The 13,228-nt window shown below is 36.7% G+C and overlaps 1 protein-coding gene and 1 long non-coding RNA gene across 2 annotated transcripts in view; one reads left to right on the top strand and one right to left on the bottom strand.

Annotated features, from left to right (window-relative positions):
* Positions 1–13,228, top strand: part of LOC132379972 (brain-specific angiogenesis inhibitor 1-associated protein 2-like) — an 89,908-nt gene that overhangs the window by 21,645 nt on the left and 55,035 nt on the right. The gene's annotated exons all lie outside the window — the stretch shown is intronic.
* Positions 816–13,228, bottom strand: part of LOC132379974 (uncharacterized) — an 89,311-nt gene continuing 76,898 nt past the window's right edge. The window contains exon 3 of the long non-coding RNA XR_009507586.1: positions 816–1,186. This is a non-coding gene — a long non-coding RNA (uncharacterized LOC132379974). The remainder of the gene's footprint in view (positions 1,187–13,228) is intronic.

Genomic DNA, 13,228 nt, shown 5'->3' with positions numbered 1-13,228 from the left:
AGCAGAGGTGATATTTTGAACCGTCTTTCTACTGTACCAGAATTGTTGATGCACTGGTATCGAATCAAGATTTGAAAACATATTCTCAAATTGTTTTGTTTACTGCTGGGCAGCTTAGATTGAAATCAGTCTTGTTAACATAAGCACCAGCTTCATATATGAGGGTTTAAGATGGTAGTTAGCAGACATTCTAATTTATGGAAGGTACATCAGATGAATCCTGTATTAATTATTCCATGTTATCATAAGTTGATGGAAAAGTCATAGTTCAGAAGTCAGAACTGGATTCTTGACTGAAACTTTCTTCCTTCTCCTGTACTTTTTCCAGGTCACTGTTTACTGTTGGTAGTTTGAGAAGAACTGCAGTAGCCTTTTCACTGCTTTGGCAAAGGTTTACTAAACCTACTTGGGCCACAAATTCACAATAGGGTCTTTGTCTTTAGGATCATCCCATTGCATTCAAAATAAAGGCAACTTTTTGGTACAGCAAAAATCTATCTACTTCCAAATACTTGTCAAAGCTTTAAAAAAGCTTCTTAGAATCTAAATCAGGTTTTGCTAACACTGTCTTATGATGTGAAATGTGTTGTTTTACAGCAGCAGTACATTGTAAAGTAAAAAAAAATTACTCTAATTTACAAGAAAAAATTAGGAGTGTTCATGGGCCATTCAGAAATCTGATCACCTAGAGGAAGAAGCTTTTTCTGAATCACAGAATTTGGGTCTTCAAGTTCAAGTTTAATTATTTAACCATACATGAATACTCTTAAGTACTCATAAATACAACCTAATGAAACAGCATTCCTCCAGGGCCAAAGTGCAAAACACAGTAGTCACAGTCATACACAGCACAGGACACATATAGCACATATAAGGTGGTAGTAAACATACTATCACACAAAAAAATATGGTGTGACCTCCCTGATGGTAGTATCATGAAAAGGGCATGTCCTGGGAGGTGAGGGTCGTAATGATGGATGCTGCCTTGTTGAGGTATGGCATCATCTTGAAGATCTTGAAGCATTTCTTGAAGATGGCATCAGTGATGGGGAGGATTATGTCTATGATGAAGCTGGCTGGGTCGACAACCCTCTGTAGCCCCTTTCAATCATGTGCATTGGAGCCTCCATTTCCAGGCTGTAATGCAACCAGTTCACAATGCTCTCCACCATACTTCTATGGAAATCTGCAAGAGTATTTGGGGATGTATCAAATTTCCTCAAATTCCTAACCAAGTAGAGTTGTGTTAAACTTAATTCAGAATAAGTGTGAAAATTGATACCAAAGGTGCACTCTTTCTGACATATCGAGGGCAGCCATGTGTATTGTATCACTATTACTGGTTTAGGTTATACTATTCCATTTTTAGAGTGGATTGATATTTAAACTGGAAGTCCCATGTATGTTTTTAAATAGCAAAATCACTAACTGGGTAATAGATATTCAATAATACCTGAATATTATTGCTGCTTATGTTTTCAGTAATGTGTGAGTATGGCTGAAACTGATGAAAGACCCTGGCAATATTGGAACCTTGGGAGTTCCACTAAATTTAATGGCATTTATTTTTCTGTTCAGCAAATAGCTGACTGGATAGTCAGGTTGACAGCTGGTTGCAGTCATCACCTACATTTGCAGTGAAATCTGGAATAGAAAAAAATATGTTCCTTGGGATTTTGTTCTTGTTGGCCTCCAATAGATGCTTCAAAATGCACTTCTGCTTTGGAGCTCTGTGTGTTCCTTTTATGAACGGTTTGTTTCTTGATCCCTTGATAGAACATACTGAAGCCTGTTGTTAAGCAATTTGCCCCCTGGTTGATTCACCAAGACACTCGAAACTTTATGAATTTGCAGTCCTGCACATCTATCAGTGGAGTGTCTGAGTATTATTATCAAGGATAGGTTTCTCTCACCATCCCACACAGTCAGAACATACTGTTTTATGTATATATTTTTGCTCAAGTAGGTTCATTACATTTCTCATTCATGTTGCAGGCAGTTATTAAAAATAAAATTCTGAGTAACTGAATCATAACAAAGACAGATACAGAAGCAAATACTTTAGGACAGATGAGGATGAATTACTTAAGCCAGAGGGCGATGAAACTGGAATGCATTGCCACCGACGACTGTGGAGGCCAAGTCATTGGGTATATTTAAAGCAGTTTGATAGATTCTGAATTAGTAAGGGTGTCAAAGGCTGTGGGGAGGAGAATGGAGTTCAGAGGGATAATAAATCAGCTATGATGGAATAGCACAGCAGACTTGATGGGCTGAATGGCCTAATTGTGCTGCTATATCTTATGGTCTTATGATATGCATTTTGGAATCAAAGCTGCTGTTTAAAAGTAATAGTTTGCTGCAACAGAAATCTTGAAGGCTGAGGAGATAATGGAGTACTAGTAAAACAGTTCCAAATTAGCTTATTGTGTGATCTGAATGAGGGTTTGCAAATAGTGCAGTTCCATGCAACTGCTGACCTTGACTTATGGTAGCCAAGACTGTGTGTTTGCTGTTGTTGATCTAGGGAAGTTGCTGTTTACGTGTCTTGCTAAATTTTCTTTGGGCTATTTTGCAAATGTTGTATAGGAAAAGTAAGGCTTTTTTGTCTACTGGTTGTTTAAAAGATGAATTTGGTTATAATTTCATTAAGACCTTCCACAAAAATTAATTTGATATAGGTGAATGGTAACTTGCCTGGAAGGTGATACTTTGTATTTTGTCCCTTTACTAACCACCCAGCATGAAATACATTTCATTAATAGTTAATTATTACAACTGGGTCTTTGCCCAAGACATCAACTTCCTCCATAGATGCTGCCTGATTTGCTGAGTTCCTCCAGCATTGTGTGTGTGTGTGTGTGTGTGTGTGTGTTATCTGGCTTTCTGTGGCATATCTTGTGTTAAATATTACAATTTTCTAGAAACCTCCATTGATCAGAGCTTTTAAGCATTTTGGTGCCCCAGAAATCTGAGTAGTATTCTCCTCCACTCTTTAGATTATAAGAAAGCAAATTAAACCAACTTCTCCTGTCAACAGATTTACTTTTTGCCATTCACTGTTGCCTACTTTTAAATCAGCGTACAGCTGTTTTCTTACCCCCCACCCCGAAACACTGCTTTGTTACAGTGCAACCTGCATTATCTGTATTCCATGATCATCTTGCACAAAATACCACCTTTTGACTGCAATTTCTTGGTGATGACTGAAATTTGTGAGTCTATTTTTCATCACCACTCCCATATTATTGCATAATATAAGACTGTTGTGTAAGACTAAATTTGATTTTGCCTGCCAGTTTCCTTATTGAAGGCACCCTTTTTATGGTGGATAAGGGGAGTCTAGTATACTGATTAAATAAAGAATGGCTAGTTATTGTCTAGCAGACTAAACTACTGAATGCTGTTCTGAGCATATTTTAGAAACAACTGATTAGTGTGACATGTTGTTTAAGAACAAGACAGCCAGTGCTTTGTAGTCAGTTGTATTGGTTCTCAAATGCATTATAGCAGATAGAATGGTTGTTTTCAACCCAAATACATTCAAAACAGGCTTTTGTTTCCAAATCTGTTCTTCGTGAATTTTAATTGCTTGCATTTCAAAGTGAAAGTTATTATAAATTTTACATCTGGGAAATGACAGTTTTAATGGAGTAGACTTCAGTTTGCTTTTGTGTATTATAGATGTTAGCTGGTGTATCATAGTGTAGCTATGTACTTAGCAGAGTTAATTTAAGATGTGACTTTTTATTTTTGTATGCTTTAGTTTTCCTGTATCTTTGAGATTGGACAGTGCTAACACTTGCTCATTTGTGTCTATGCATGCCTCATCTGTCTCTACTCCATTGGACTCTTTTGCCACATCAGTGCTTTGAACAAATGTGGATGCATTTCATCTTCGACTTTGAGTGAATGTCTTGGATGTAGAAATATTATAGGAAGGGAGATGCTTCCTAAAATGATGTGTTAGTCGATTCACAGATTCGAGCAGTTGTGCTAAAGGTGGAATTATTCACTTTAAATCTCTCTGTAAGTAGAAAGGAAAACCTCTAACTCTGTTTCTCTGCCTGTAGCTTCCCTCTTTATGATTTTTCAAGCCTATATCCTTTGGCTTAATGGGCATTATTTTCTGATTTACACTTCTCTGAAGCCACCAGAAAATGCAAAGTTCCGGTTCTGCTGGATGTATATCAACAGGAGATTTGCACACCATAGTGAAACAGTTTATGGTCGCTGGAATGTTTCCCAGAGCACTTGGTTACAAGACCATAGCATATTGCTTTAAAATACCTGTTAATAGTTAACAGTTGTTTCAATTAGGACAGGAAGGCAAATCATCTTTTACATAAGTTTATCAGCTTCACTCTATTTTTGCAATGAGTAGTGATGCTGGTAATAATATTGATGAGCCTTATTGCTTGGGGAAGGTAACTGTTTTTGAATCAGGTGGTCCTGGTGTGGATGCTACATAGCCTCCTCGTTGATGGGACTGGGACTAATAGTCCATGAGCAGGGTGGATAGGATCCTTCATGATGTTTCTGGTCCTGCTGAAGGGTCTTAGCCCGAAACGTCAACTGTACTCTTTTCCATAGGTGCTGCCTGGCCTGCTGAGTTCCTCCAGTATTTTGTGTGTGTTGCTTGGGTTCCCAGCATTTGCACACTTTCTCGTTTGATGTTACTGGTCCTTGTCTGTATATGTGTCCTTGATGGTGGGTGGGTTAATAATAATCTATAACACTAATACAAAATTATTACTATTTTAAATATTCAAGACAAAAACCACCATCTAAAAGTTTGGAACTGAACTATTTTTCTATGCTTTCAGAAACATAAAAATTAGTTCTGTTTTTAAACTTTTGAAAGAATTTTACAGTTTATAAATTTATTGGGTCTGTTGTAGTAGGACATGCTTAATAGTGAAAGTTATAGCTACTGCCAACAGCTCCATCATCTGTATTTGATCGTGACCATTAAAGTAAATACATTGATTGGATTAATGTTCAGTAAAGGACTGCTTTTTGTTTTGCTTATGGAATATATACACCAAAGGCAGCTGTTTCCTGATAGGAAACCTTGCAGTAAACTTGAAACACAATAGAAGAAGCTAAGTCTTGAAACATTTTTTGTGTGACTGCAATCTCAGCAAGAACAAAAGGCTTTTATTTTACTGCTTCATAGTAAATAAACCTGGGACCAACTAACTTTTAACCTTATGATGTGACTTGCATTTATTTACTTTCAATCATTACATCAAGATCTTTCACAATTGTTTGAAGTTTGACTTCCGGCCATAAAATGTGGTAGGGAAGATGATATGATTTCATGGTGCCATTGTCGCCAGGTGGTGTTTAGAGCAATTGTCCTTCAGGCATTACTGTATGGAGCTGAATCATTGACCATCTGCAGTAGGCACTGAAAGCTCTGAAACAATATCACCAACGATCAACTGGAAGGACAAATGCACCAACACCAGCATACTGGAGGAGGCCAACATGAACAGCATCATGGTAAAGCAATATCAGCTTCAACGGATAGGTCATGCAATCTGGAGCTTAACTCTGATCTCCTCTAACAAATCCTTTACCCCTAGCTGAAGGAAGGTCAGTGAACCCGTGGAGTACAAACACTTCAAGGATAACATCAAAATTGGCCTGAGGAAATTCAACATTACGGCTAAAAGCTGAGTAGATATTGCATTAAATAGATATGCCTGGAGGAAATCTGTTCAAGAGGGAGCTACCAAAAGACCCAGTCACTAATCACTGCCACCATTTACTCTTGCCCACTCTGCATCAGAATATGTGAATCCTGGATGGACCTCCATAGCCCTGAGGACCCACTAATAGGCAACCCTTAGGAGAACATCATACTCGACTGGAGTAATTGCACTACTACGTGAAACTCTCTGACAGTGTGTGATAGTGATTGAAATGGGCCATTTATTTGTGAGATTTGTCAACATAATTAACAATTTTTATCTTGTTTCTATTAAGATTTCCTATTGTTGGATTTCATGTCCTAGCTCCCTGGTCCTAATGAATTTCGCATGTAGGCTATTGAACAATGTTTAATATATTCCAAATTCTTTTAAAATTGATATTATGCATATTTATATATTTTCAAAATGATTGGTAGAATTTGCAGGTGTATATTTAATAGGAGTCAAGATAAAATTTTGCTAAATATATTTGTGATGCATTCACACCAATAGTGATGAACACTGAAACTCCATCCTTTCTTTACAACCATCCCCCAACCCTTCCTTTCCGTTCCTGTAATTCCAGATGTATGCACTTCAGTTCAAGAGGATATGTACAAATAAACCTTTCTTCCCAGAACTGTCGTTGCCCCCAGCTATGTCTCAAGAAGACATTTTTATATATAAATCAGCTTTTCACCCAGCCCTCTGACCTTTTTTGTACTGTTTTCAACACTGCTGCTAGATTACCCATGAAGGACAAGCTATTTATTTGTTATCCAGTACTCCACTGAAGCTTATATATATATATTAAGAAGTGAAGCCTTGTTGGCGTGCTGCATTTGCAGTCAGTGCCAGGAAGTGCCATTCCACAGGGATCCCGTCCAGCTGATGTCGTTGAAGCACATCTGCTTTTCTTGTTACACAGCACATAAAGTGCCACCAGGGCTGTGGTGTAGAAGCACTTCAACTGCCTTTATTTTTAAATTGCCATTGTGTTGGAAAAATTGCATGAATGCAGACTGAATATTTAAAGTGTGAGATTACTCTAATTAGGATGTGCATGCTCTGAGGAAATGAGGATCTATTCTCATCTGCATTAACAGTTGTTATTCTATTTTGATTTTGAATATTTGCACTTGTATAATGCACTTAAGTGATGCTAATTTACCTCCTTATGGTGATTGTTTAATTGAACTTGCTGAGCGTTAATTCCAAGAGCTGATTTACCAAAATCTTTGGACTTCCACCTGTCTGTTTGGGGTTATGATAGAGGTGTACAAGAAGATAAAAGGCATAAATAGAGTGGACAGCCAACACATTTTTTCCCTAAGCCAGAAAATAGTTAAAACAAGAGAGCATACAAGAATGGGTGATTTGTAGAAAATATGGAGGGGTGGGATGATGTCAGAGTAAATGATTTTAGAGTGGTGGGTCTGTGGAACACTCTGCCGGGGTGGTGGTAGAGGTAGAAACGTTCGAGACATTTAAGAGAGTCTTAGGCATCTGCGTGATAGAGAAATAGAGGGCTATGTAGGAGGGAATGGTTAGATTGATTTTGGAGTAGGATAAAAGGTCTGTATGACATCATGGGCTGAAGAGCCTGTACTGTGCTATAATGTTCTATGCTCTGTTCTTTATCTCCCTTGATTCTTCTTTGTTTTTCTGAAACCGTCTAATCAACAAATTAGTGTTTGTTTAAATTTTTTGTATTAAGTTTCTTCTTTTGCAACACATTTTGAATTGAGCAAACCAAATTCACTTTATTACAAGTGTCTTTAGTGGTAGCTGCATTTTGATAACCCACATGTTAATTACTAAAGCAAAGTTAAAACTGAACATTCATTGCATTACGCTTTTTCCCTCATCTTTAATGACTCTGTGGATAGAATCAATGAGAGTTGTGTACTTCTTGGAAGTCTTGTATCTTGATGTTGATGTAAGTGGGTGAATAATTCATTGGGTTTGGATGTAACAGTATAAGGTCTATTGCTGCTGCACACTAACAAAGAGTACATAGTTGTAATTATAATCACTATATTTTAACAAAATCGTTATAGTCAGATCTCCTGTCAGCTTCAGAAAATACCTTAGTAATGGTTAGATTTAAAATTAATTAACTTGAATTATACAGCTTTAATAAAATATGAATCAGAATTGACCAACATAGTTGGAAATACTTTCGGTTTGAGTTATCCACTCTTACAGTTTTATGTAAGTAATTATTTTACTCTCTATGGATGTCCATCTCTTGCTCTAAACTTGCAGCATTTATGTCTTTACATAATTAGGCAAGATTAAATGATAAATTACCACTAATTAGATAACCAAATAAATTAGAAAAGTTAATATTGGAAACGCTGAAGTTTGTTTTATTATTAATTAAAACTATAATTTTGAGCTGCTAACTCAGTCAGAGTATTGTAATCAAAAGAGAAACTGTTAGCTTTCTTAACTTCAAGTTTTATTTGTTATAGTTTTTATTTGAACGCTATTCTCACTTCACCTGACATTCACCCAAATAAAATAGCCATTTGTATCCTCATAACTACTTGAATCTGATACTTTAGCTGAATTTCTTTTACAACCATTACTTCCTTTGCAGCTAATTTAGCTCAAACTGATGGCAGTGCATATCAATTGAACTTCATACTTACACTGACAAAAACGCGATTCCTTATGGAAATTTGAAACTCTTCCCCTGAAGTGCTCAGCCATTTAAAAATCTTTCCCCATATTTATTATTATTGAGATAATTAGCATTTTATCTATTAAGTTAAAAAATTAATACAATTTGAGAATAGGTACCTTTACCCTGAACATGCACTTTGTAATTTTGTGCTTATAATTTATTCTACTACAGTTACACTGCACCAGGCGAGCAATGCACTTTATGCAAAGTGCTATGAAATCTTTAAATGCATTACTTAAACTAGCCAGAAAATTGTAGCATTTTGTGTGTGTTATTTTGTAGTTAATTCCAGGTTTAATCCGAAGCTTTTGGAAGTTAAAGAATACCCAAATGAACACTTTCTTAGAAAAGAAAAAGAAACAGAAATGGGCTACTGGACCTTTTGAGTCTGCTTTGTCATTCATTCATTCATTGCACCTTGCTGTATTATTCCATGCCCATTGATTTTCTTAGATACAATCAGTCTCTGACATGCTGCACTTCATTTTTGTTTATTAACTTCCATCAGCCATGTTCATACCATTCAATTGTCTATAATAGACTCTTTGGCCCCTCTTCATTGTTTGTTGCCTACAAATGACAGAACATTGTAGTCCTCTTTTGCAAGTCCTTGATTTTGTAAGTAAATGCCCAAGCATTGGCTCTTTTTTGCTGTCTCCCTTGTTACAATATACCAATTAATGATTCTTCTTTATGTGTTATAAGATCACCCCAGTTTCAGTGAACACTAATTTTAAGTGCCACCTTGTGTCGCATTGAATGCCCTTCAAAAATACTAATACATATTTGGTAATTCTCCCTTTTACCCAAAGTAACTTTGCAATCCCTTTTAATTTTGCTTTTGAAGGTACAGGTCTCTCCCCCCCCCCGCCCCCCCGCTTTATGCCATTTTGCTTTTACAAAAGACCTACATTAGTAACCTGTTTTTGCACTATGAAGAGGATTTTCGCTTTTACAAAAATTTTTCCCATATAAGTTAATTGTTCTTCGCTTTATGCCATTTCGGCTTAAGAAAGGTTTTGTAGGAACCCTCTACCTTTGTAAAGGGGGGGGCACATGTGTAATTACATGCATTTTAAAAAAAATTATATGGATTTGCTCAAGAATTTAACTTTACAGTTGGTAGCGTTTATTTGAATTATAAAATATGTGGAGCACGCTACATACTGGGACAGATTAAAGTTTCTAATTACATTAAATGGTTCAGAACACCTGTGAATTTTTTTTTCTGGCCAGGTTTTAAGTTACTTGAAGCAATCAGTGGTACAGGATATATTATTACTGCCTGAAAATACTATTTTGTTTCTGGCTTCAGTGGGGAGCTTGCCTTTAATGGCACAGAGTGAGAACAGCCTTTTCCTGGTAGTTTTAAGATGCTGGCAACAGCTGTGCTCTGTAGACTGAATAATTTGTGAAACTACTTGTGCTTCTCAGTCTCATAAAACTTCAAAAATAGTCTTAACAAAAGAATAAGTGTAGTTTAACTCCCATAAGTGCAGTCAGAACTTCGCTATTTAAGTCAAACTTATAAATGCCTTGCAGACCCATTTTGTTCTGGCAAAGAATGCTTCCCATTATTGTTCAGATTTGATCATTTGTTGGCAGGACGCCTGTTTCTTGGGTTTATATATTTAGTCATACTTAGGAACCCTATCAGCTGACTGCCAGAAAAATCTGTACTGTGTGAAAAGCATATCTCAAATATGTTGGAGAGTTCAAATGAAAGGTGATGACCAAGTTGCACAGATAACAAAGTGTCGCAGTTGAATTCCCTAATGTTCAGAGAGAACAGGTCCTTTATTCCAGCTATAGTTTGCTAAGGCTCTTAATGACAGATGAATGAAATCAATAACCCTAGAGACGGTCATAATGCATTTAATAGAATCTATCCCTTTCAGTTAATGACTTGTTTAATATGTAAGTCATTGGATCATACAGGTTTTGAAGATTTAGCACGAAGGACATCAAAATGTTACACGTGGATTTTCTTTGCTTAGAAACATAGAAAATAGGTGCAGGAGTAGGCCATTCGGCCCTTTGAGCCTGCACCGCCATTCAGTATGATCATGGCTGATCATCCAACTCAGAACTCTGTACCTGCTTTCTATCCATACCCCCCGATCCCTTTAGCCACAAGGGCCATATCTAACTTCCTCTTAAATATAGCCAATGAACCGGCATCAACTGTTTCCTCTGGCAGAGAATTCCACAGATTCACCACTGTCTGTGTGAAGAAGTTTTTCCTCATCTCTATCCTAAAAGGCTTCCCCTTTATCCTTAAACTGTCACCCCTCATTCTGGACTTCCCCAACATTGGAAACAATCTTCCTGCATCTAGCCTGTCCAATACCTTTAGAATTTTATACGTTTCAATAAGATCCCCTCCCCTCAGTCTTCAAAATTTCAGTGAGTAAGCCTAGTTATTCCAGTCTTTCTTCATATGAAAGTCCTGCCATCCCAGGAATCAATCTGGTGAACCTTCTCTGTACTCCCTCTATGGCAAGAATGTCTTTCCTCAGATTAGGGGACCAAAACTGCACACAATATTCTAGGTGCGGTCTCACCAAGGCCTTGTACAACTGCAGTAGAACCTCCCCGCTCCTGTAATCAATTCCTTTTGTTATGAATGCCAACATACCATTTGCCTTTTTCACTGCCTGCTGTACCTGCATGCCCACCTTCAATGACTGGTGTACAATGACACCCAGGTCTCGTTGCATCTCCCCTTTTCCTATTTGGCCACCGTTCAGATAATAATCTGTTTTCCTGTTCTTGCAACCAAAGTGGATAACCTCACATTTATCCACATTAAATTGCATCTGCCGTGAATTTGCCCACTCACCTAACCTATCCAAGTCACCCTGCATCCTCTTAGCATCTTCCTCACAGCTAACACCGCCGCCCAGCTTCGTGTCATCTGCAAACTTGGAGATGCTGCATTTAATTCCCTCGTCTAAATCATTAATATATATTGTATAATTAATATATATATATTGTAAACAGGTTGCTGACTTTAAATTGTACTAAGCTAGTTCTCTTTTATGTATATACACTTTCAAGTTTAATTTTAGAGATATTAAAACTATTTTTGCCTCTAATTAATCAGACTGTTAATAAATCTTTTTTTCAAAAAAAAGCTTTGAAGTTTGACTTAGACCATGAGCTGTTGGACTTTGATCAAACTATAACTTGAATATTGTAAATTAAAGGAGTATTAGTGTTTGACCATTAGATCAAATAAACCAATTATTTGAAAAGCCATTTAGGCTGCATGTAAATGTGGGTGTGTTAAAATGGAAAGAATTCCTATATAGATCGAGTGGAGTAAAAATTGACATATGCTGTAGTTTTAATGAAAATATGTACTTTCCTGATTTGGCAACTTTATATGAGGCAACAATCCTTGCATATTTAATCAATGAAATATTTGCTGGATTACATTAAGTACATCGTTTCTGCTTTTTATTTCAAGTGTATCATCTATGGAACAAAGGGAAATTCGGTAATGTCTCTCCCAATATTATTTACTAGCAAGAAATTATGTTCTAATTATAGAAAGTAAGTAGGTGCCTAATACTATATAGGATAGCATAAACATTAGGCCCTTTTGTTCTGCATATTAATATCTGAACCTACCCAAACATAGTATTTTACTGGGAGTGAGGGTACATTAACTTAATTTGTGGTGGGTAGAGAAGTTTTCAGTCTGAGGTGGTTACAGACAGTTTTGTCAAGTATTTATTTGCATTGTAAACCACAGGTCACCAAGTATCCATCGTGCATTGGTTCATGTTTCTCTGAAAGTCAGATTTGCACACACTCCTTTGGATTAGCACAATACAAAATATTTGGGTGGTATTCTAAAAATAATGTAACAGTAAAAACCATCTACTTGTTCTTGAACTGTAATCTGATATTGTTGCAATCTGATTCCAGTCTCACACATTATTTTGTGTGAGGAATAACATGTAACTATTGTCAATTGTAAGGAATGTATTAGAATTTGTTTCTGATTACAAAGAGGTGCTTTAAGCATATCTGGATATTTAGCTATCAACATACAGTATAATATATAGTATTATAAGGTTGCAAAGTCTATTTATGTTGTAAGGTTCAACTACAGATGCTGAATTGCAATAAGTAAATGCACACACTTGCTGTCTTTTTGGTTTTGTTCCTCCTTATCTCTTGTCCCTCCTTCAGCCTCGTCATCTGAAACCCTGATTTTCTGATTCTAGCCTCTGCAAGATTCTGCATTTTGATAGCTCTGGTTTCAGCTGTCTAGGCCCCATGGTTTAGATTTCACTGCCAAGTCATCTTTCTTTTCATATAAGACACTCTTTGTAATAAAACTCTTTGTAATGAACGTTTGGTCACCACTCCCAATTTTTACTTTCACAAGGTATCTGGTTTTGTTGCACATTTGTGAAACTCCCTCAGGATATCTCCTACCCTTGTCAAAATATATTGATGTTGTTAAAACTTAGTTAAGTTTTAGGGCCAATAAACAACATCTCTGACATTGCAAGAATGTTTTTGTTTAGAAGCTGCCAATTATTTTTTTGGTAGGCAGTTCCTCTAACAGTGTTGTGGATGGCAAGGAGAAGAAATGAAGAACCATATGATGGTGTTACTGTTTCTTACAAGGGACAGGACACATACACATTAGAGTTCTTCTCATTAGAAGAAATGTCAGAACTGCTTCTTTAAAAAAAATCTTTTATAGTTCTACCAGGCGTCATACGCGTCACAAAGGAGAACTCTTGGATGATGTTGATGAGTTCCAGGTGTTTTTGTTCCTATATTTGTATTGAGTAACTCATGCGCATAGTTAGAC

This window comes from Hypanus sabinus, chromosome 23 (genome assembly GCF_030144855.1).
Source record: "Hypanus sabinus isolate sHypSab1 chromosome 23, sHypSab1.hap1, whole genome shotgun sequence".
Classification (NCBI taxonomy): Eukaryota; Metazoa; Chordata; class Chondrichthyes; order Myliobatiformes; family Dasyatidae; genus Hypanus; species Hypanus sabinus.
This window is presented reverse-complemented; position numbering and strand designations above follow the sequence as displayed.